A 25,834-nucleotide genomic window follows, 5' to 3' on the forward strand; every position below is an offset into this window, starting at 1 on the left:
TCGTAGAAGCGAATGTCCATGGAATTCGAAGTTAAAATTTGAATGTGTCTTCAAACAATAGCTCCAAACTTTTCTAAAAAGCTTAAACATCCACACCGTGGCACATTCAACAGCGCCCTCAAATCTCTTTGTTTACAATCGTCAGTATGCCGTTAAAATTTCACTAAGCTAACGAGCTTACAAAAACACTTCAAGCACCTGATCCCCCCCGTCTGAGAGGCCTGAAGTTTAAAAAAAAGAAAGAAGAATAAAAAAAAGTTCGCTCTCCTCTTGATCTTTTCTGCGCTTCTCTCTGTATGTGTCATAATTTACATTTGACGCGCTTACAAAAAAGCACACACGTGTGTGTGTGTGCAAGCCACCACACCCTCATTTTTCAAACGCATACATAAACAAAAAGTCTGCAAAAGTTTTCAAAGAAAATATTTGACTTTTAAATGACTCTCACGGGAGCAACTGAGATAGACAGTGATGAAAAAGGCTCACGTACTTTCACGTGAGAGGAGCTGGGAAGAGCGGCAGGTTGAATATTTTTACATCCCCACCGACACAAACACAAAGCGATGCGAGCACACGTGTGCGTCCTTTGTTTTATCTTTCTACCTTTTGAATGTTTCCCCTGTGGCATTAAACGCAACACCCGCTCCCCCCACCACCCCCTCATTTAATGGGGGGAGCAGCATATTTTGTGATTCTCAGGCGCAGAACAGAGAACACACACACGGCCTCGTTTCGGCACCTTGTTAGGCCGGGGTAGTCTGGGGCTTAACAACACAACACAACATACCGGGAAAAGTCACGAAACAGGATTTCATCATCATCATCAGTTGAAGAGTACATCGTCAGGAGTTGATGAAGAATAGAGGAAGCCTCTAAGAGTTTGAAAATGGTGGGGAAATCGTTAACCGACAGCAGATTTTTGGAAGTTTTTTGTTTGTGGTTGGACGTTACGGTACAAGAAAATAGGATTTTGATTTATCGATTTAGGCATAAATTTGCTTTGCCATTAAAATATTTTATAAAACAATTTAGGATTGAAGTGCCGCAATTAAACACAACATAATAATTTCTTACTTAAGGGAGCACAGCAATCAAGGAAATTGTTGTCTTCTTATTCCAAAATTGTCAAACTTACGGAACCAATGCTGCAAAAATCTGATTGAATAAATAATCAAACTATGTTGTAAATTATTTTGTAGACAGTACTTTAGGGGATGAATTCAAAATATCAATAGTTTCCGTAGTTTTGAAGATACTAGAATGTCTTCAACAAAAATCTGGGTGCATAAGCTCTGGTTGATGTGCACCGTTAAAGCTAATTGTAGAAAAAATATATATGCAACTAAAAAATAAATACTCCACGATTCATGAAATAACGCTTTGCTATTTTCATTCTGCAAAGGATGATTAAGTTATTTATATTTTATTTTTACTGCCATCTTATTTAAGAGATAAAACAATCTCTTCAAAATATAATTTCATATGCTAAATTTCATCAAAAAAATCAAACCATCCACATTAACGACCCCCGGGTCTATTGTGGTCTCTATTGCAAGACAGCGTAACCATTCGGCCACTTGCTAAATGCCACATGCTAAATTTCATATATACAGCAATTCCCCACAAAAACAGCATGTTTCGAAAAAAAAGTTCTCCGATCGAGCTCAAATTTTTTCTGGGGGATCCTTGGCCGAAATAATATGACCCGCATTTTTTTATTTGGCCATTAGGGTGACCTACGCCGTGTTAGGGTGGTCCAAAAAATTGCAATTTTCGTCGATTTTCGCGAAAACCACTATTTTCAAAAATCATTTTAGCTGTCTTAGACGCAAAAGGAAGGTGATTAGTTTGGCTTTTTTGTAAAAAAAATAGTAAGAAGTTTCTAAAATCTCTTTTCAAATGTTAAGAAAAGGTCGTATGAAAACTTAAAATGCTGTTTTGAAGGCCTCGGGACCAAAGAGCCTATGTCTGAAAATATTTTTATCGGATTCCTCGGAAAATTTCACATAACATATCAAAAAATGGTAAAGTTATGTTTTCGATACTCTGAGATACGATTTTTTGAAAATAAAAACTGGGTTTTTCGACGCGCCACGCGCAAAAATGGGAAAATGACGAAAACGGGAAAAAATCGACTTTTTTCACTTAAACTGCGATAACTTGAAAAATTTCAACGATGACCTATACATGTTAGGGTACCAAAAGTTGCGTATTTCAATTACAAAAATTTTGATAAGTTTTTATTTTCAAAAAATCGTATCTCAGAGTATCGAAAACATAACTTCACCATTTTTGATATGTTGTGTGAAATTTTCCGAGGAATCCGATAAAAATATTTTCAGACATAGGCTCTTTGGTCCCGAGGCCTTCAAAATTGCATTTTAAGTTTTCATACGACCTTTTCAAATGTTAAGCTAGATTTTTGAAACTTCTTACTATTTTTTTCAAAAAGCCAAACTAATCACCTTTCTTTTGCGTCTAAGGCAGCTAAAATCGGATCAAATGGCGCGGAGATATGGTCCAGGTCGGCAAACTTGGGCACTAATTGTATTACCTAAATATGGCTATAACTTGAAAACTGTGCACATTAAGAAAAAATCATTTCCATTTTGATTGAAAATTCGATTTTAAATCGAGTTAAAAAATTGTTATGAACAATATTTCGATTTTCTTTTTAATCAGTATTGATTCGAAAATTCATAACTCGTCAACGATTTTTTGCACTTTCTGGAAATTTCTGAAATGTTTGCATTTGGATACATAAAGCATATCAAAAATATAAAAATAAAAATAGTGTTTTTTGCAACATAAGTTTTAATGAAAAAAGTTAAATTGAAAATCATCAAAAAATGGTTACCGTAAATAATTGTTTTATTCAGTGTAGGTCTTATCCATAACTACAACTTTCTCGAAGACACCAAATCGATCAAAAAAATTCTTCAAAAGATACTGATTTTTGAATTTTTATACCCCGTTCGCACGGGCGAGTTATAGCCGGTTATAAGACCAAAAGTGGTTATAACTCTTAAAACCGGCTATAACTCTGGTTTTGCCCATACAACGAGCTGTCAGATTAAAACTGGTTTTAAGAGTTATAACCAAGTTAAAACTGCTCGAAAAGCGAACTCGACTACTTGAAAACTCATAGTAGCCTTTGGAAAAGTTTGCAAACGTCCGACATTGACAGAAACAAAACAACATTTTTCGCGACGACTGTTTCAGGGTTTTTTTTTGCTGAAAGCGTTCAATGAACTAGCCAAATCCACGGAACGGACGGATCACCGCGGGAAACAAAACAAAAGAGCCCCCGAAAGCATATTTGTGATGGCGAAACTACTCTGACTGTAGATTCCCTCAATGGAAGATTGGCTCGAACGCTGGATCATTGGTTTGTGCGAGCGTTTTCCGTTGAACCTGGCGATTCCGGAGTTAATTGCGATTTGAAGTCTTGTTAGAACTTCCAATTCGCCCTTTTGTCTTTCAGATCAAATTGACTCGCGAAAAGATCCCCTTCCATCCAAACCCGGATGTTAATCAACGTGATGGGGATCACCAGAATCGAAGGCACCTTCCTGAGAACCTGCAAAAGCGGCATGCACATCCTCCATCGCAACAAGCAAATATGGAAGCCCTAGAAGCTTTCATGTACGATATCGCGTTCTTGGAACAATGGCTACATGCGTCTAGTCTCCGGGACTCGGTCGGCCGGGGCGGGACACTTCTCTCGATCCGCGACCACGGGTTGCTCTTCTCTCGACCTGCTGCTCTTGTACTCTACCCTCTTCTGGGCCACCTACCTCAACACTGTGGGGTGGGGCGGTGAATGTCAGTTGTCCTTCCGCAGGCTGGAACAGATGATCTCGGTGCCAGCAGTCTGGGCGCCGCTGGTGAGCAACTTGAACACCGCCCTTCAGGCTATCCTTGGGTGTGCTGCTGAAGGTTTGTGGCAAGAGGACGACGTTTTCAGCCGGCTCGATGGCCGCCGATACATGATTTTTCCCATGTGTGCAACTCCTTGGTTTTGCGGCAGATCGACTCCACTTTCTCAGGGTTACCCCCACGGTTAGTGTGCCGCTACGGTAGCGTCAAAAGACTCGGAGACTTTTGGCTTGTCGTCTCCTACGGACTGATCCATGTGTACAGTGCGGTGCGTTCAGTGCGTGTACGTAGTGCCACCACGTGTGGTGGTTCAGGTCGTACTTAAGAGGCACGAGGAGAGGCGAGAGGTTCCTTACTAGGTGGTACCGTGCCGTGTGCCAACAGCTTTTTTTGGCAATCCTTCTGCGCTGGCTCGACGGGCGCGATGCGTTCTATCCCGGTTTCGAATAGGCGGCACCGATCGAGGATTGGTGTGGTGTGCGGAGTCGCCGACTGGATTTTCAGGAGCTTTAACACATGCGCAGCCCGGTCCGGCAGGATCGCAATGTTTAGTAGCCCAGCGTTGATCACGACGTCGCTGGGCATGATACACAGGTGGTCGCGTGCGCTGGTGGTCCCCAGTCAGTAGATGGATCGCTTTTCGCTCTACAGCGGTCGGTAGGTGTGCAACTCGGCTGGCAGTGCACAGGTGTAGCGTACGATTCGCTATTCCACAATCGATGCCGATACCAAAGCGTCCTCCAAACGCTTCGTGATCGATCTCTTCACGGTCTTGCAACGGATGGCGATAAATGGGGAAAACGCGAAGCACTTGATCGTGGCCAATAATGATTGGTACACGTCACCAAATTATTTTTTAAGAAAAAGGCAGAGCCAGCCCCAGGCTCGATCTACAGGGTACGAGGGAAGGCGGGCAAGTTATTCAAAATTATCTCAATCCAAACGGTTACAAGTATCTCCACGTTAGTACCTGTGATGGTCGTCGATTCGGGAATGTGGACGCGTACTAGCTAGTACTTGTCGTTCAGATGTGTGTTTTGTCTCTCAAGACCAAACTCAACAAAGCGATAGAGAGAACACAAGCGCACGCCGGGTGCCTCGTTGGGCCAGGAGAAAATTGAAAAAGAAATTTCCGTCTTAGATGTGTCGGAGACGAGGTCGGAGATGTCTCGATGCACGTGAGTCGGCATCTAAGACGCGTAGTCTGTTATTTAACAAAAACCTTTTTTCGTCATTAATAATTGAAACAACAAACGGGAGGGAGGGGGAATAGGGGAATGGGGGGGAGAAGGGTGATGACATGTTTAATTGGCTTCAGAGACGCCCTTTTATGGTATTTCTCTTGAGGCGACCCGGTCGGCCAACCCCGAGCTTGTAGCGGGCGTAATTCCAACTTAAACTTTCGGATCTTCAGGCAACCTTCCAGAAAGCTGTCGATCTTGAGGCCAAGCACGTAATACAGGACACGTCCAACACTCCGCAGCAGAGTAGAGCAGGAAGTCTTGCCTGTCTTGTCCTTCTTTGCCGTTAGCAGTCCACGGGCCAGCATCCGGATTTACAGTAAACCTGAGCGAATCGTGAAAATCAGGACGGTCTAGGGGGCTTCAATTGGGTCGTGGAGAACACAACACAGCAGTTTTCCCAGATCGTCCTGCTTCAACGCAAAGCGATTCCCTGGGTGACAAAGTTCGAATCCGGAATCAGCGGACCAGCTTCAGCCCAAACGGAAACAAGTTCTGTAAAAGCACATAGAATCCTGCTCAAATCCGGAACCGATAAAAAACACAAAAATCGGCCCTTACCGCAAGAGTGGCCACGATTCTCAAGATCATTCCGTATCACCGTAAACAATTGAAAATAAATGACAACACTAAATAATCACAGCTTGCTGTGATCTGTCAAAATAGTTAAAACCGTTAAAACCTTTCGGGCCCGTGCGAACGGTTTGGTTTTAACTTGGTTATAACTTATAACCATTTCGTTAAAACCGGCTATAACTCGCCCGTGCGAACGGGGTATTACACATCATGTTTGTTGGACAGCTGCCAAAATGGCTTCTCTGGGGCACCCAAAAAAGTTTCAGTCGAAGTAAAAAAAAATCAAAAATTAAAAAAAAAAGACCAATTTCGTAGAGAATTTTTATTTTTGTTATTGTTCATACCATGTTACGGCGATCAATTCAAAATCTGTTTTGTTATCCTTCTCGAAATATTTGGCATTTGAGCAATTTTCTATAAAATCGGTCGATTTCGACCATTTTTATTTTTTGTATTTTTAGATTTTTTGCTTGCTTGCCCATACAATTTTTGCTGCTCTTCATACAAAAATGGTACGTAAATATTCAAACAGCTGTAACTTTTGAGTGAATTTTATGATCAATTTGGTGTCTCGGTTAAAGTTGTAGGTATTGTTGAGGACTATTGAGAAAAATAGGAACACTTGAAAAAAATACAATTTTTACATATTTTTTGATTTTCGAGATTTTTGTTAAATGTTTTAGGGGACAAAAAGCTGCAATTTTTGGGCCAAAGAGAAACATGGTCAAAACATCTGCCATCGAGTTATGAATTTTTGAAAAAAATAGTGATTTTTGGAAAAAAATTGAAATTTTATGCAAAAAGAATTTCATGCAAAAATCAAAACAATACGTTTTTTGGGAAATTGAGTTTTAGTGAAAAAAAGTTGATAAAAAATGCATTTTTTTCCGTGTGCATATTTTTTCCTCAATAGTGCTCAACAATACCTACAATTTGCCAAAGTTGGTGTCTTCGATCAGAAAATTCACTCAAAAGTTCCCTTTTTTGTATGGACAGCAATGAATTGACACAAAATAACTTCTTTGGTCGTAGGAAAGGCCCCCACAAAATTTGAGCTAAATAAAAAAAAAACAAATAATATACATTTCCGGTTTTGGTAGAGAATTGCTCATCTATTCTAATCAAACAGAAACGCAGCCGCAGTCCGATGAAAGCATGCTGGAAAGTCTACCCCAGCACTTTTCTTGTCATTATGAATAACTGCAGTACATCCAAGAGCACCAGAAAATGTTATGCAAAAACTAAAACGGGCAGCCCTACTGCGCTGTGTTTACCGCAGAGAGGATCCTGAAAACGGATCAAATTTCACAGAATCTACAGGGGAGGAGAGATGCCTGCGTACCAAACGCTCCAGTTTACAGTTTCATAACGGCGGTCGCATGATTGTGATGCATGTGGTGGCATGAAAGTGTTTCAGAATCTGCATGAAATCTGTCCTCATGCATTTTTTGCGATTTAGGGGTGTGACATTTTTGCCAGTTACCGACAATTATCGACATTACCGACGGCTGTTTGGTTGCATTGCACAAACAAAATGAACAGAACGAGGATTGAAACATCAACTTCTTGGTTGTTGATCCGACACGCTACCACCGCGCCATGGACGCTTGATGAATTGTGTGGGACAGAGCACCAACAGATTCTTCTTTCTGCACACCAATTTCTCATTACTGAATTCAGCTAAATTTACTGAAATCTGCACTACTGAAATTTTCATCAATTGAAAACTTACTGAAATTTCAGCAAACTTTGACAACTCCATACAAATTTTTAGCTGAAGTTCAGCGAATAACTAACTGAAAATTTCAGTAGTGCATTATGTGTTTTGGTGAGAACTGCGATCGTTTACACGCGGTCAAAATCTGTTATAAAATGTAACAATTTCTGCAGCAAATCTACTGTTGCCGATTTTGATATATATTTTTCTTCTGGGTGTACATTCCCGGCTGAGGGTTGGCAGTCCGGGATACTTCTGGAGGGTTTCCTTCACGCACACATCCAAGTAGCGCATTCCTTTGACAATGTCGTAGTTGATTTCTTCGTTGGTTTTGGCAAGTGTTTCGTCAATTTTTGCCACTAGTTGTTCCATCACCTTTGGACTTGGCGTCGGCGTCAGTTTGTTCCTCAGATTGCGCCACTTCTTCCCGGGCAGCGCAAACAGCTTCGCCGAAAACGGATCGTTCTGTTCGTCCACAAACACCCCACGATCATGAAAGCTGGCAAAGTCTGACGTCATCATCTTCTTCTCAATTGATTAGTAGGTGAAAGTGAGTTAACAACTGATCGTTAACTGCGGAATTTGTATTGCTTGGAATTTTGTATGTTTGATGTTTGGCGATCTCTTATCAGTTGGTGAACGCCGTGCGCACTTACTTGTTTAGACATGATTGTTTTAGCTGATAGCGGATAGTTTGCAAACATACTGGTCATTTTTGACAAAGCTTTAAAAGCTAGATTTTCCAGAGTATAATATTATAGAGAAGCTTCCAATTTCGTTTAGAAAACATTTTCACGAAAATTAAAAAGAATAAAAAACAACTCGAAATAAACCATAAGCCTGCTCTCCGAGAACCGTTAACGGGTTACCCAATTAAGGCACACCGGCTGGTACGCACCAAACTTCTACGTTGGCCGTTAGGTCGGTGCGTTGCCGACCATTAAAATGGCAAATTTATCGCCACCATGGCCTCCACCACGATTCGGGTACCATTTTTGGGAAGTGAAGGACATCGCGCAGTAGGAGGCTCTCCCAAATTGAAATGGATGGCAATTATGCCTTTTGATGGATGAGCATTACGGAGCCAAACCTGGTGGTGGTTCTGCCCGGGCAGATATCGTCTCGTCTTGGTGGGAAGGTGGCCGAAGTCGTTGGCAGATATTGCGAGCTTCAATTACGATCCATTACCTGTATTGGAAGACAGAGAGAAGGGAAGAAGGTCATCAAACTATTGTCGTTGCTCGACAGCAGGTTCGAGTGCCGTTCGATATTATTAGAAATGGTGTGTACTTTTCATGATTACAGCAAACGAATTCGCCCTTCTTTTGTGGGGTGTATTTTGTTAGTACTCTGTTGAGGGAGGAAGGAGGAAAACTTGGGGTGTTACACAAACATAAAATAACAAGCAAAATGGTGCGAGAAGTACAAGCACCTGTCGAGTTTCAACTTTTCCAATTACATGCCCAACTACCCGAGAGTTAAAGAGAGGTCTAATACAATACGTGACGAGGTTAAGGGGCTTCTAGTCTACAGTGAGATTCGGGTTTTGAATTTCTTTAAAATTTGGGCACTTCTGCATTAGAGCAAAGAAATGCTTTTAAACTCCTCAAATTATGTAATAATAACGTTTCTATAAATTCATTTCGAGCGTAGCAAACTATAATTCTAGTCCTACTGTAGCTTACAACAAAATGAAGAAAAAGAAAATATCCCAAGCTGAAGAAGTTCCTTGGGGCTAAGAGATTTTCCCTGGCTTTTCCTTCGGCAAACTCACCCAGTAGAAAGCCCCTCAATTAATTCGATTTTCCTGTATTCAATTTCCAGCTGATTTCTTCGTGTTTTCTTCCCATGTTGAACCCAAAGTCTATCTTTTTTCCCACTCTCATCCCCGTTTCCCTCCTCAAAATTTTCCGGAGGTACCTTCGGCCTTAGTCCGAGGGGGTTTCATCCGATTGTAATTTGCTATGCAAAACGGTGTGTGTTTCGCCGCCCCAGTGTTGATTTTGTTTTCTCGAGGTTGGGGCCCCAGCTGCTGGTGGTTTTGGTCTCGTTGGGTTGGGGGAGTGAATGTAATTTGGACTAAGCAGTTTTCTTTTTCTTGCGAGACTTGGGACTCGGGCTCACCCTTAATGGGCTGCTGCTAAGCGATGTAAAACGATGAGTAAACGAAATTTGGGATTCTTTTGGCGTGAACTTTGGGCTTTCCCAGATAAGTTTGAAGATGGCTATCGGTCGATCTCTGGGCGGATATTTGATTTCCCCCTTTCGTTGAGGGGTACGAAAAGGAAAAAAATTATCCCCTTTTTTGGAGCACCCTTTTTTGGGGTAATAAAAGGGATCACAGAACAAATAGAACAAGTCTAACTTTGTTCAAGAGTCTGCAGTAATTTAAGGTTAGTTATTCTACTTGTTACAGTCAAAAGTCAAAAGATCCTCTTTTTCTGAAAAAAGACAGATAATCCCTCGCACCTTCTTTCAGGTTTGCCCCTAATCACATCAAAGCCAGAAAAGAAAATCTCTCAAAGCTTCCCAAAAAATAAAGCGAACTCTCTTTCCGAAGAAATCCCCTTTGCATCGCGTTCACTCCGCTGCCGGTGATTTCCATACCAAACACATTTGATAAGTTGATAAGGATAATCTGGCCAAATTGAAGGTAAACCGAGTGTGTGTGTGTGTGTGTGTCGCAAGGCTGATCGACTTGGCGGCGTGCAAGGCAGCCAAAAGGAAATGAAGTGGAAAACCGGGAAAAAATAAGCAGAAGAAAGGAAAGGACCTTTTACTCGATACGGCCCGACGCGCGGGTTGAATGTGTGTGGGAATAGTGGGAGGCACTGGTAAAAATATTTAATGTTTTGTATTTGTTTTAGTTTACAAAATTAAAAGCAAAATAAGAATAACATTTATTTTTTACATAATTTATTTACGAATCTACAGCAAACAAGTGACGTTTTATTTATTTGAAAATTTATTCATACATTTTGCAATGTTTATCCTTCGAGTCTGTTGTAGATCCTGACAAGGGGTGTTTAAATTTATATTAAAAGCTAAGAGTTCTGCCGACAATTTTTTATCGAAATTATTATTTCGTCCCGTGTTCAAGAGGTCATTTAAGGTCATTGTTACAATTAAGAAAAATTGCAAATGGGTAATTCTCTACCAACTCACACGAAATCGGGAAAAGTTTTCCCGACCCCTCTTCGATTTGCGTGAAACTTTGTCCTAAGGGGTAACTTTTGTCCCTGATCACGAATCCGAGGTCCGTTTTTTGATATCTTGTGACGGAGGGGCGGTACGACCCCTTCCATTTTTTTTACATTTCATTTCATTTCATTTCATTTCATTTATTGGATTGTTTTGGCAAAAACATCAGTGCAGTTATTCTCCTAAGCTGAGATATGGGGTTCCTTTCAACAGCTGACTAATTCAAACGGTGTTAGAGTTTACTGGTACACGAGAGAAAATTGAGCAGGGGAAGGAAAAAAGTTACAAAATAACCTTCGAAATTGCTAATAGATAGGGGATAGTTAGAGGAAAGGAGACCCTTCCATTTTTGAACATGCAAAAAAGAGGTGTTTTTCAATAATTTGCAGCCTGAAACGGTGATGAGATAGAAATTTGGTGTCGAAGGGACTTTTATATAATATTAGACGCCCGATTTGATGGCACACTCAGAATTCCGAAAAAAAACGTATTTTTCATCGAAAAAAAAAACACTAAAAAAGTTTTAAAATTCTTCCATTTTCCGTTACTCGACTGTAAACAATTTTGGAACATGTCATTTCATGGGAAATTTAATGTACTTTTCGAATCTACATTGACCCAGAAGGGTCATTTTTTCATTTAAAACAAATTTTTTCATTTTAAAATTTCGTGTTTTTTCTAACATTGCAGGGTTATTTTTTAGAGTGTAACAATGTTCTACAAAAATGTAGAGCAGACAATTACAAAAATTTTGATTTATAGACATTAGGGGTTTGCTTTTAATCATCACGAGTTATCACGATTTTACGAAAAAAAAGTTTTGAAAAAGTTACTTTTTGCGTTTCTCTTTGTTTTGTCGTCCGTGTCTGTCGCGGATGACCTTGAACGGCCATGATCGATGACGATCAACATTTTCAAAACTTTTTTTTCGTAAAATCACGATAACTCGTGATGTTTATAAGCAAACCTTTGTAAGTACATTAAATTTCCCATGAAATTACATGTTCCAAATTTTTTTACAGTCGAGTAACGGAAAATGGGAGAATTTTTAAAACTTTTTTAGTGTTTTTTTGATGAAAAATACGTTTTTTCGAAATTCTGAGTACGCCATCAAATCGGGCGTCTAATTTTACATAAAAGTCTCTTTGACACCAAATTTCTATCTCATCACCGTTTAGACTGCCAATTATTGAAAAACATCTCTTTTTTTCGCTTGTTTAAAAATGGAAGGGGTCGTACCGCCCCTCCGTCACGAGATATCAAAAAACGGACCTCGGATTCGTGATCAGGGACTAAAGTTACCCCGTATGACAAAGTTTCACGCAAATCGAAGAGGGGTCGGGGCAACTGCTGTGTGAGTTGGCGGAGAATTACCTTTTTAAGATTCAAAATTAGTGACCAAATAGATTTTTAGGATTTTTTTTAATCTAATCCCGTATAAAGTAAGGGGAGGGGGTATTGAAACGTTAAATTAATAAAATGTATTAAATCATGTATTGTTACAATTATGAAAAATTGCAAATATTTTGCAAAACCATGTTCTTTCATTATAAAGTTTCAAGTTTGGAAAAAATTGTAATCTTAATTTTAGTATCAAATGTACAAATCTAGAGTTTTTTTTTTTTTGAAAAGTTTCTCTAAGCTATTGTGTTTGTTTAAAGGATCTTTTAAAAAAAAAAAATACCTCTAAAGCCAGATTCAGTACATTCAAAATATTGAACATAAGATTTAGGATGTATTTTTTTTTGGATGTTGAATATTGTATTTATGTTCAATTTACGAGCACAGCAAAACTAGATTTATTTTGGATGGTTGAACATTTTTTGGTTGAGTATTGCTTTTTTTTGTTATTTTGCCTACAATACTGTTGAGCAATTCTCTACCAAAACCGGAAATGGATTTTATTTGTATTTTTTGATTTGGCTCAAACTTTGTGGGGGCATTCCCTATGACCAAAGAAGCTATTTTGTGTCATTGTCAGCTATCCATACAAAAATGGTACGTAAATATTCAAACAGCTGTAACTTATGAGTGAATTTTTTGATCCATTTGGTGTCTTCAGCAAAGTTGTAGATATTGTTGAGGAATATTGAGAAAAAATAGGTACACTGAAAAAAATCTGCTGATTTTTTTTATTAACTTTTTTTCACAAAAACTTATTTTCCCAAAATATTTTCGAGATTTTTTAATATGTTTTAGGGGATTAAAAACTGCAACTTTTGAGCCATAAAAAAGTATGGTCAAAAAATCTGCCGCCGAGTTATGAATTTTTGAAAAAAATGTGATTTTTGGAGAAAAATCGAAATTTCATACAAAACAAAATTTGACCTAATTTTTTATAATGTAAAATTAAATTTGCAATCGAAAAGTACTTTACAGATTGGTCGAAACAAGGATCTGTTTTCAAAATATAGCCACCGAAAGTTAGATTTTAGCGAAATATTTGCAGTTTTCCGAAGCTTACAAAAAGTCTTACTAGCAACTAATGGTTCGATTTTCAATGTTAAAACATGAAACATTCGTGAAATTTATCGATCTTTTCGAAAAAAATATTTTTAATTTTCTTTAATCAAGGTTAACTTTGTAATATGAAATTTTTGGCCCTTTTTAAAAGCTAGTCTCGAATCAAAAATTCTAAAAATATTTTTTTTCGAAAAGATCGAAAAATTTAACGAATGTTTTATGTTTTATCATTAAAAATTGGACCATTAGTTGCTGAGATATCGACATTAGAAAAAAGGTGGGTTGTTTGGGTAAGACTTAGAAAACTTCAATTTTTCTGTTTCTTTTAGTTTAAGCCGCTGTATCTCAGCAACCAGAGGTCCAATTTTCAATGTTTCTTTGACAATTTTATAGCAAATATTCTGAAATTTAAAAAAAAATATTTTCAGAAAAGATCACTCGTGGTTACTACTTTTAAAAATCGAAAAACTGCAAATATTTCGCTAAAATCTAACTTTTGGTGGCTATATCTTGAAAACGGTGTCCTTTATCAAAAAATCTATAGAGTACGTTTCGATTGCAAATTCAATTTTATATAAAAAATTACGTCAAATTTTGTTTTGTATGAAATTTCGATTCTTTTTTTCAAAAATCACTATTTTTTCAAAAAATCATAACTCGGCGGCAGATTTTCTGACCACCCTATTAACATTTTAGGTTTTAAGTAGGCCATAAAAACCTATTTAGGCCGTATGAGGGTTTTCAGAACCATGATAAAACCTGTAAGTTTAAAAATGTTACTAGGGCATGCTTCTCTTTGTCTCAAAAGTTGTGGATTTTTTTAGGAAATTGAGTTTTCGTGAAAAAAAAAAAATAAACAAAAATATAGGCAATTTTTTTTAATGTATCTATTTTTTTTCTCGATAGTCCTCAATAAAACCTACAACTTTGCCGAAGACATCAAATTGATCAGAAAATTCACTCAAAAGTTACAGCTGTTTGAAAATTTACGTATCATTTTTGTATGGACAGTTGCCAACATTAAATGGAGACTTGTATGGGTAAACCAGTGACACAAAATAGCTTCTTTGGTCATAGGGAAGGCCCCCACAAAGTTTAAGCCAAATAAAAAAATACAAAAAATAAAAATGGCCGAAATCGGCCGACTTCGAAAAGACTTGCTCTGTTTCAAAAATGATAGTTTTCTATATTTTGTGATGTGTTCCTTAATCACTTTTTTTTGTTTGAATGAGATGTTATGATTTTCTACTTTGTAACCAGAAATTTATAAAAAATGCTCAAAAAACTCACTCAAATATTATTTATTGCTTATTTTTACTTAACCTATCGTTTCAAAAAAAGGAAGTTTATTTTATAAAACGTTGATATGGTCATCAAACAGATTGATTTAAAACATGCATATTGAATAACCTTCGAAATCATTGAATCTTTTTTACCGTTATTAATGATGATGACTTTGTAACATCGTTACACGTGTGTATCGCGTCATGCTAAAACCAAAAAAAAAGCGAAAGAAAAAGGAAAAGGAAACAAACCCCATCCACCGTTGCACGACGGCTATGGGATAATGAGTTAACGAAGGTCTCGCTCCCCGTCGTCAACGAATCCAAATCGTTGTCCCGGTGTTTCGGTTTGGTGCCTAAAAATGGAATCCCCCCTCTCCCCTTCTTTCCAAACCCCTTGGGAAGGACAGGGTAAAGGACTGACGGGATTCGTGTGGTTATGGTAACGAATTGGGAACCGACCTCGAGATTCCAACGACGAGGACCGAAACGAGCTTTCCCGGCGAAACATGAACCCATTTTGGACCCGTCATCAAGGGGGAGGATGTCGATTCCGGGAGTCGCTTCCGTCGGAACGGGAGGAAATGGGGTTACATTAAGGGGGAGGCAGGGAAGGGATAGGGTCATTCAAATCGGGCTGGATAAATGGAAGTTGGGTTTGGGAATAGATTGAATCAATATTTTTTCCTCGTTGCTTGTGACCGCTGGTGGCTTTCGAGTTTGGCTTTCCGGTTGGGACGATGTCCAGTCTGGACCTCGACTGACTGCAAGATTGATTGGAGTATTTGGTTTGGCTGGAAGTTACAGCGATGCGGTTTTGAGGCAATGACACCGTGGTTTTTTGTTGGAGAGTTTCGAGTGATTAATTGGTGACTATTTTTACTTTATTTTTGGAAAATGACACTGATTTAAGGTTTAAAAATAAAACCTTCCAATAAAATTTTCAATTTTTGAGTCTCAAAATTAAATAATTTTCAAAAAACAAAAAACAAAAAACAAAAAACAAAAAACAAAAAACAAAAAACAAAAAACAAAAAACAAAAAACAAAAAACAAAAAACAAAAAACAAAAAACAAAAAACAAAAAACAAAAAACAAAAAACAAAAAACAAAAAACAAAAAACAAAAAACAAAAAACAAAAAACAAAAAACAAAAAACAAAAAACAAAAAACAAAAAACAAAAAACAAAAAACAAAAAACAAAAAACAAAAAACAAAAAACAAAAAACAAAAAACAAAAAACAAAAAACAAAAAACAAAAAACAAAAAACAAAAAACAAAAAACAAAAAACAAAAAACAAAAAACAAAAAACAAAAAACAAAAAACAAAAAACAAAAAACAAAAAACAAAAAACAAAAAACAAAAAACAAAAAACAAAAAACAAAAAACAAAAAACAAAAAACAAAAAACAAAAAACAAAAAACAAAAAACAAAAAACAAAAAACAAAAAACAAAAAACAAAAAACAAAAAACAAAAAACAAAAAACAAAAAACAAAAAACAAAAAACAAAAAACAAAAAACAAAAAACAAAAAACAAAAAACAAAAAACAAAAAACAAAAAACAAAAAACAAAAAACAAAAAACAAAAAACAAAAACAAAAAACAAAAAACAAAAAACAAAAAACAAAAAACAAAAACAAAAAACAAAAAACAAAAAACAAAAAACAAAAAACAAAAAACAAAAAACAAAAAAACAAAAAACAAAAAACAAAAAACAAAAAACAAAAAACAAAAAACAAAAAAAAGAAAACAAAAAACAAAAAACAAAAAACAAAAAAACAAAAAACAAACCTAATATAACAGTCGCGTTATTCAAAATGAATTCGTCATTAACAAATCAACTTTAAATACTTATTTGCATCATTTCCAATTTAGGTGAATAAAAACACTTTTTTTTTTTCATTTAAAGTCACACAACTTTGATCATTTCTCAGTTCGAGGTCAAGACCCCCAACTAGAGTTCCTTCTAAAACTAGACTCTCTTCCGCTACAACTAGAATGCATCGTCGGTGCCAAGAACAACCTAATCTTCGTCGCCTGACCTACCTCCCGCTGGGGAGCAAGACATTTTCGACATTCCGGTCATGCCCAACGGATAATGATAACGATTGTACAACACCACAGCACACAGCGAGGCCATCATCATCACGTGCGTTGGTTGGCTCGGGCAAGTCTCATTGCTGGTTGACTCCCCAGAGGAATGTGTCAGAAACGTGTCCACCTTCCCAGCGAGCGTAGCAGTAGCATTTGCCCAGATTCCTCTAATGAAGACTTGTGGCCACCGACTGTAATCAACGTTCTGCGTAGAATGTGGACTTCCTGGAGATCTTCCTTTAAGTTTAAGATGTCAGGATGGCAAAAAAATCATAAAATTTAAGAAATTTAAGATTTGAAGCTTTCCGTTGATCCTTCAGCTTTCGCTTATCAGCTGCGAGCCAGCTTTATTTGGGCCAGGGCCCAAAACCAACAGAACCCAGGACGACGTGGCAATCCATTACGGTTTGTTGGGACAATCCTCTTTCCACAAAAAAAAAATGTAGAAGCTCTCTGTATTACACACAATCCCAAGAAAGCATTCGTCTCACGTTCCAACTCTCGGCTGACGACGACAGAAACGGCTGATGATGTCTGCGGGGAGATAGGATCCAGAGTCCGGAGTCCGGAGTCGAGACATCAAAGGGAAAGTGAACATACACCAGGGTTTTGGGATTGTCTCTTGTCTGTACGAGAGCTGTGTGACAAGCATGGGAAATTATTAAACACCTTCGGCGGCGGCAAAGACACGGCTCTAATCGGGACATCAAAGCTTAGGATGGGGGGGTTTGAGGGGTGATTGTCTTAACTACAGTTGTGTGTGTGTGTATGTGAGTTTGTATGTTTGGACACGTTAATATTTCATGATACATAATGTGTTTCTGACGGCGTCAAATATTAAGGCCATTAAGGGGGTGTTTGGATCGTGGGAGGAGGTGGTCGATGTTAGTGTTTCCACGTTTAGAACCTAATCGCTGTTAGATTGTTTGTTGAGACATTCCCGGACAAATATCAGCCGGGAAGTGTTTGCTTTACGTTGTACGTAATTCTCTAGTTCTGTATTCCGATTGAAATGATTGAAACTATACTAAAAGTTTCTTATTCAAATTTAATTTAATTTTTTTAAAGAATATTCAAAGCTCAACATTTCAATTCAATCAACTTCCCATCAAATCGATGCAATTAAGATTAATTTTCCCACAATTCCACAGCACTTTCCTCATTTCCCGCTACCATCTTCAAAACCACGACAATTTCCCAGAAATTAAGCTTCAAACCCCCTTTTCAAAACCACCGATCCAAATCTGACTCCAGAAAAGTTCGAGAGATGGAGCTCACAATTTAGATTATCTTGTCGTCATCGATGGATATGGAAAAGCTCTCCCACGCTTTTTTGTTAATCCTCCATCCGGAGCGACCCAACAGAGTGAGGATGGGGCAGCAAAAAATGTGCTATTCATGTACGACCCCGGGGGCATGAATTTTTGATTTCTCATCATCATCCTTAAAATAGTTCACAAATGGCTTCATCTGTCGGTTCGTCAACTGTTCGTTCGCCCAGCTGATATGTCGTTAAAAAAGTTGAATGGAAACAAGTTGGGGCAAAAAAGTGGAGAACGTTCCAATTTTACTTTTTGTGAGTGTTTTTTTTTCGTTTTCACCCAGATATCGACGGTAATGACGTAGACATGGGGGCAAATACATCGTTTATCTTTTGAAGAAGTTGTTAAATTGACTTAGTTGGGTTCAATTGAAAATAGGGCCAGTTTAAATTTATCAGTTTTTTCAGAAATGATTAAAAATCTTGTATTTTTTGTATCTGACCATTTCTCTACGAAATAGATCTTTTTTCTTCAATTTTTATATTTTTTTAATCCGGATGAAATTTTTTTGGTGCCTTCAGTATGCCCAATGAAGCCATTTTGCTTCATTAGCTTGTGAATATAATTTTTCATACAAATTTGGCAGCTGTCCATACAAACATGATGTGAAAATTCAAAAATCTGTATCTTTTGAAGTATTTTTGATCAATGTGTCTTCGACAAAGTTGAAGGTATGGATGAAAAAAATGATACACGGTAAAAAAATTGGTGATTTTTTATTTTACTTTTTGATACAAAAACTTGATTTGCAGAAAAACACTATTTTTATTTTTTTTATTTTTTGATATGTTTTAGAGGACATCCAATGCCAACTTTTCAGAAATTTCCGGGTTGTTAAAAATCCTATTTTTTTTTTTGAAAAATCGAAATATTGGTCGCACAAATTTTTCATTTCATTTTTCGATGTTAAAATCAAATTTGCAATCAAAAAGTACTTCAGTGAAATTTTGACAAAGTGCAGTTTTCAAGTTAAATACATTTTTAGGTGACTTTTTTTTGAAAAAAATTCGCAATTTTTATTTTTTTTAAATAAGTGCACATGTTTGCCCACTTTTGAAAAAAAAAAAATAGAAAAGCTGAGAAAATTCTCTATATTTTGCTATTTTTGAACATTTTTGATACGACCCTTACTTGCTATGATATTGCCATTCAAGGTTAAAAAACAGGAAAATTGATGTTTTCTAAGTCTCACCCAAACAACCCACCATTTTCTAATGTCGATATCTCAGCAACTAATGGTTCGATTTACTATGTTAAAATTTGAAACATTCGTAAAATTTTCCAATCTCTTCGAAAAAAAATATTTTCAAATTTTTTAAACCAATACGAACATTTTAAAAGGGCGTAGCATTGAATGGTTGGCCTTTTTGAAATGTTAGTCTTGATTTAATTTTTTGAAAATATTGTTTTCGAAACGATCGGAAAATTTCACGAATGTTTCATATTTTTACATTTGAAATCGAATCATTAGTTGCTGAGATATTGACGTTATAAAATGGTGGGTTGTCTCGTTGAGACTTAGAAAACATTAATTTTCCTGTTTTTAAACCTAAAAAAATCTCGGCAACTAAAGATTGTATTAACAAAGCTCAAAAAAGCAAGTTATAGAAAATTTTCTCAACTTTTTTAAATATTTTTTTCAAAAGTGGGCAAACAAGTAAACAAATTCAAAAAAAAACTGATACTGTTTTCAAATAAGTTACCTAAAAATGGCTATAACTTGAAATTGGTGCACTTTATCAAAAATTTACTAAAGAACTTTTTGATTGCAAATTTGATTTTGCATCAAAAAATGAAGATGAAAAATTTGTGCGACCAACATTTAGATTTTTTGAAAAAATCAGTATTGATTAAAAAAATCATAACTCAGTCAAAGGTTTTTTGCACAACCTGTAATTTATGCACAATTTCTGAAAAGTTGGCATTTGATGTCCTCTAAAACATTTCAGAAAATAAAAAAAGTGTTTTTTGCAAACCAAGTTTAAGAGACAAAAAGTCAAATTAAAATTTTTTTTTTTGTTACCATGCATCATTGTAGTGTAGTCCTTATCAATACATTCAAAAGAAACAGATTTTTTTAATTTTCATACATCATTTTTGTATGGACAGCTGCCAAATTTGTATGGAAAATTATATGGACAAACTAATGATGCAAAATGGCTTCTTTGGACATACCGAAGGCACAAAAAAAAATCAGTCGGATTAAAAAATACAACAATTAAAGTGAAAGAAAAAAAACTTATTTCGTAGAGAACTGCTAATTTGCCTTTGTTCTAAATATTTGCCTTGTTTCTGTTATAAAATAAGTTTCTCATTTTTTTTTAAATTTGGATATGGTACGATCAACTTTATTTAATATTTTCATGAAATCATAATAAAATCCTCCTTTAAACAAAGTTTTCGTAAAAAATTTTGTAAAATCAGTGAGAAAAGAAAAAAAAAAAAAAAAAAAAAAAAAAAAAAAAAAAAAAAAAAAAAAAAATGTAAAATCAGTGAGAATCGCTACTGACTCAATGGTGGCGAGACGCGTGGTCGGTGCATGAAGAGAGGATTTGTGGCCAGGCTGAGTGTATACGAGCGGGTTCTGTGGCCACTAGCAACAGGCAAGACTGAACAGAACGGTCAGAACGCACCAATACAGTCGAAGACGACGAGGAGCGTGCTGTGATAGTTGGTGATTCTGTTCCAAGCTGTCGGCATATTTGTGAGTGTCTTGAGAGTGCCTGAGAGAGTGAAATTCAAAATAGGGTGAAGAAGTTAGGGGAGGGTAGTATCGAGATAGTTTAAGAGAGAGAGAGAGAGAGAGAGAGAGAGAGAGAGAGAAGGATGTGTGACTTTAGTAGTGTGTTGAATGTATGGATGACGGATGCATGATAGTTAGCAAGGTACAGTGAAACCTCTTTTTACGCGGTGCGTTACGTTTTTCTAATTTGTCGATTTCTCTGGAACGACGCAACATTTTTGCAATCTTTTAAAGGCAATTTGTAGGGTTTGTTCAGATCTACAAAACGCCTTTTGAAGCTTGCAAAAATATTGTATGGTTTAAGAGAAATCTACGAAACAAAAAGCGTAACGCCACCGCGTAAAAACAAGTAAAAACAAGTTTCTCTGTAGCGTTCTTTTATTACGTAACGCAGTTGGGGGGAGGGTGTGGGGTCATTTCTACAGATTGTGTCATAATAAACCGATGTTTTTGTGATATGATATTTGTATTCAAAAGTATTTAGGTCAGAAAGTATTTCGGGTTTTACTGGTGTCATAGGTGGTATGTAAGCGTTTGTATGAATAAGTTCGTTTAATGTTTATAAACTTATTTTCCAGGTTTTTCGAATTAAGTCGATTTTTGTTGGAGGGGCAGCGCACACGCCTTGCAGGATTATTCGTGTGTCGGGCGTCATTTTTTTTTCTAAAAAGCCCTTCCTATATCATCGTTGATCAGAAGGCACGGCGTCGGGTAAATTGTACATACATTTTAGATTTTCACGGTGCAAAAGACATTAGTATAGAATCGGTTTATTTTTCATAAGTCCTTCTTTTATCATCGTTGATCGGAAGGCACGCCACCGGTTTAGTTCGTTTAAGTTATTGTTTAAATTTCATCACAATTGTTTACGCGATGTCCTCTTTTCTTTTCGTTCAAATTTGTTGATCGTAATAATTTATTCCAACTGGCAGTTTTAGTGTTAGCTCATCAAACTATCCATTTTATGAAAAGTAACGCGTCTTTAATTTACTTTTTTAAATTTACTTGCGTTGTCGTATGAATTGTAAAAATATACTGATAAGTCCAGCCCATAGCACTACTGCTCGGTTGGCACGCGTTCGATTAAAAAAACTTTTTAAATAATCAATTAATTATCTTTCCGCAGACGGCTGCCTAAGATTCAAAATTTTCAACCGATAAACAAAATGCTCATGGTCACATCACTGCCACTCGTGAATCCTGACCTCATACCCATCTACTAACCCCCTCAAAACTCATGTGATACTTTGTCGGAGAAGCAGTCGATTGGGCGGTCTCTATCACTCAAGTATCGGACTAACATTCCCATCCACTTCCCCGTGACTCTACCACTGGTCGTGGCCGGCGCCGGTATTGATCAGCATGATAGGGGCCTTTGAGAAGTTGCGAAGCGAGGAAAGATAGCACCCACTCATCTTCCACGGCTCGTGGATGTAACTTCTGGAGGTCCTGGTCAATAACGGAGTAGCAACTGCGGGTGGGCACCTATGCTTATGCTTATGCTTATGCTTATGCTTATGCTTATGCTTAAAATTTTGTAAAATCAGTGAGGAAGTGTTTTCAATGTATTTTGGCTTATTGTAATTTTAATTTACTAATTCTTTTGTTAGATATTCTTATTGTAACAACCAATAATTTTTTGTTAGACCATTGACTTTTTTCACATTAATGATTGCAAAATAATTTATATCCAAATATGATAAGCAACGAAGCCGGAATTTTTGGACCTAATCCAAGTGCTAGGAAAGTGGTAGGTGATACAACTGGCATTGGAAAAAAGTGACTGAAAAAGCGAAAATAATAAAAAAATGTTAACATTTTTGGAAGACTTTCACGATCTTGCTTAATCTTTCTGTTTGTTAGATTCAGTAAAACACAACTTTAAAAGCCTGAATTAACTCATTTCATGGTACTAGATCCTATACAGGGTTATATACCCTAGCTTTTTCAATATAATGTGACGATATTTTTTCTAATGAATATTAGTTAAATATTGGCATTTTCTCAGTTTTTATTTCCATGATTGAAGTATGGCTAGCACGAATAAATGAAAAATCTGTAAAAAGTAAAAAAGGATCAATGTCATTTTTCAACTAAACCCTTGCTAAAAAATGTTTGAAGAATAATGATAATTCAGCATGGGAAATGTATGACTTATCAGGCCCGGAAAGCGTTAAAAATATTTTAAATATCTTTGTAAATTGTTCACATTTTAATATTCAAAATGATGATACTTATTAATTATTCAAACCCACCGTGAACATGCAGCTTCTTTTTTTTTCAAAACTGGCAAAAACCATCATCTCCAACCTTGCCTTAGTGCGCCTGAAGTGAAAGTGATAAAAGGTACCGCAGGCTATATACTTTGAGCTTTTTTTCTGTTTCCTCCTACTTCCTGCAGTTTTCCACCGTGGACTGATTTGAAAGCTTCAGGCAAGGTCCGTGTCAATTTGTCCCAACCATTTTTTCCCCTGATCTCCACATATACTTTGCAACAATTTCTAAAAATGAATTTGACATGACGCTTCTGCTTCGGTTTCTGTATGCGTGTATGTGTGTGACGGTGACATGACTTCATCTCTCCGAAGGATGTACAAAATGTCAACAGCAGTGGCACCACGTTATGCTTCCAGCAGATTCAGACCCGATATTGCGGAAGTTTTGAGAGTCGCATGTTTTTCATCAGCTTCCAGCCACCCACCACTCAATTTTCATTCGCGAGAAAGCTTCCCAATAGCAATCATCGACCGGTACAAGACTCGTTCGAAAGATGTGTTTACTTTTCGAGGATGGGGGGAAACGGGGCGAATCTAATCAGGCCACTCGATGGCGAAGGAGGCTTCTTCCGGAAGAGTGGCGTAGAAACCACTTTGCGCCACGTGGTATTTTTCTTTCGCAAGCCACACCGGAACACTGCGGGTGTTGGTTTTGTGGCGGGACAGTTTTTGATTGATTTTAGTTTGGCTGGTTTGGTTTGCTTTTAGAAAGTCAAGTCGGTTTTGTATGAACAAATTTTTTAGGTAATTTTTGCATAAGAATAAATTTTTACTTTTAATATCTCACTATAGTTAACCATCCACTGCAAAAAAAAAGTTATACGAAAAACCGATGGCCGATTTTTGCGTGACAAACTTTATGGATGACGCCAATGACATTATACCAAACTTCTCTAAGTGTCATGATTTTCTCAATGAACATGACTTTGGATCGGAAAATGGAATGCATTTTCGGATTTGATGGAAAATTTCCACTAGGAGAAGGTAAAATAATGTTGTAAATATTAAATAAAATATGTTTTTAAAGCATAATTCAGAAAAATCTCCAAATTTATAGGCTCCTATCTATTAGCAATTTCGAAAATTATTTTGTAACTTTTTTCCGTCCCCTGCTCAATTTGTTCTCCCGTGTACCTGTAAACTCTAACACCGTTTGAATTAGTCAGCTGTAGAAAGGTTCCCCATATCTCAGCTTTGAATAATTACTGCATTAAATTAACTATTAAATTAACTATAACTATTAAATTTCCCCCGGTTTACGGTATCTAATTTTTTCATGATTTAACAATCACTTTTTACATTTTTTACTTGTTTTTTTCATTTGCTGCTATAGAATCGCACTATTATAACTTTAATTGTAAATAAATATGTAGAGACATAGTCTGGGATGCTTTAAAAAAAATATTTTTGCTTAAAAAGTTGAATATATTAGTAAAAACACTACCAAAGTTGACTCCTAAAAAAATAAAAAGAATAAAAATATTGGCAAAGTCACATAATCCTAGTAAAATTTTCAACCCTTAACCCTTTCAGGCCTGAATTTCCAAAAAAATATTTATTTAATTATGGGAAAACGATTCTTTTGACCATACGAAAATTATAGGCTAGTTTTAGAAATTTTCATATTTGGGTCATATATGACCCATCAGGCCTGAAAGAGTTAAACCATTCTAACATTTCAAGAGTTCTTCTCTCAGTACTGTATACATTTTAACCAAGGGTCCTGATTTTCGGTTCAAAGATCAGAAATCACTCACTCATCGCCGAGCGAATCTTTGCCGATTGGAGCTCGCAACCATTCGCAAGTGAACACTACGCTCAAGCTGCCTGCGATTTGCTCAATCGCTTCTCCCAGCGACACAAATACTTCGTGAATTTCTTTGCCCACTCCGTCCGTTGACCCGAGTCACACACGAATACATTCAGAGAGGAGAGAATCTAACAATAAGCTCGGCGCTCTTTTGGCCTGCACTACTACAGTTTGCCGTAAATTTGTATTTGGCATGATGGAAATTGCTTGTAAATGTGTCTTTGATGTCGTGTTATCAACAAATTTTCAAAACACTTTTGATAACATAGATTTTAACCAGTTTTACCCTTGATTTTAACAAAAGCTAAACACAACATAGGGCTTTTGTTAATTTGATGCTTTGGTGGATTTTTGACAGTTCGAATTATTTCAAGAAAATCCACCGCGGTTAACCAAATCAAATTAACAAAAGCTCTTATATCTTCATAGATTATATTAAATTTAAAATTAATTAAATTCAGCAACTATGTTTAGATACTTTCTGAATACATTTTATTATTTAGAATTATTTAAAAATATATATTAAAATCAGGGATTGAAGACAAATGGGCCAAATTTTCTGAAAACTCGCAAGTTCTGTGGATACTGAACACCCTCAACCTTAATCTTTACCATTAGTTAATCAAGAGAACCTAAGATAGCTTAAATTTATTAAAGTAAATTGAATTCAAGCGGAACACACAATGTGACATTAAAAAGACAATGTCTTAAGTTACGATAAACAATAAATAAATAAAAAATGAAAAAAATGAATAAAAGATCAATTGAAAAATCTTTCAAATTTAAGGGCAAGGTATATATTTATCAAACTTTATGTCTCAAGTTTTTGGCTAAAGCCGAGAGAGGCAAAAAAAGGAAATATAAAAATTATTTGGTTTTGGTTTCAACATATCAAAGGAAAAAAGTATTGATAAATGTCTTATACACTAGTCTAGTTGTTTTACAAATATTAGTTTTCAAAAGTTGTAAATTTCAATTCCTCAAATATTGAGGAACTGAAGAGCAAAATCACGTGTTTGAATTTCAATCAAATGAATATAATACTTATTGTAAAACATGTTGAAACGACGCTACCTACAGCATTTTCAATATTTCTCTTTTTATGACGAATATTTGAGGAAATAGTAGTTTATGCAACAAGTTGCAAAAAGAGGATTTTTTCAGCACGAGTCGTACATTTATCCAACGAGGTTCACCGAGTTGGATAAATACGAAGAGTGCTGAAAAT

General features: G+C 36.4%; 1 protein-coding gene across 4 annotated transcripts in view; it reads right to left on the reverse strand.

Annotated features, from left to right (window-relative positions):
* LOC120417731 (potassium voltage-gated channel protein Shaw-like) overlaps window positions 1-25,834 on the reverse strand; it is a 225,162-nt gene that overhangs the window by 130,882 nt on the left and 68,446 nt on the right. The window contains exon 1 of one of the 4 annotated variants that reach the window (XM_052707323.1): window positions 8,283-8,389. The exons of the other annotated variants lie outside the window; for them this stretch is intronic. The gene's annotated coding sequence lies outside the window, so the exon portion shown is untranslated. Of the gene's footprint in view, window positions 1-8,282; window positions 8,390-25,834 lie in introns of those variants that run through there. 4 annotated transcript variants of the gene reach the window in all.

The sequence above is a fragment of the Culex pipiens genome, chromosome 2 (genome assembly GCF_016801865.2).
Source record: "Culex pipiens pallens isolate TS chromosome 2, TS_CPP_V2, whole genome shotgun sequence".
In the NCBI taxonomy this organism is placed as follows: domain Eukaryota; kingdom Metazoa; phylum Arthropoda; class Insecta; order Diptera; family Culicidae; genus Culex; species Culex pipiens.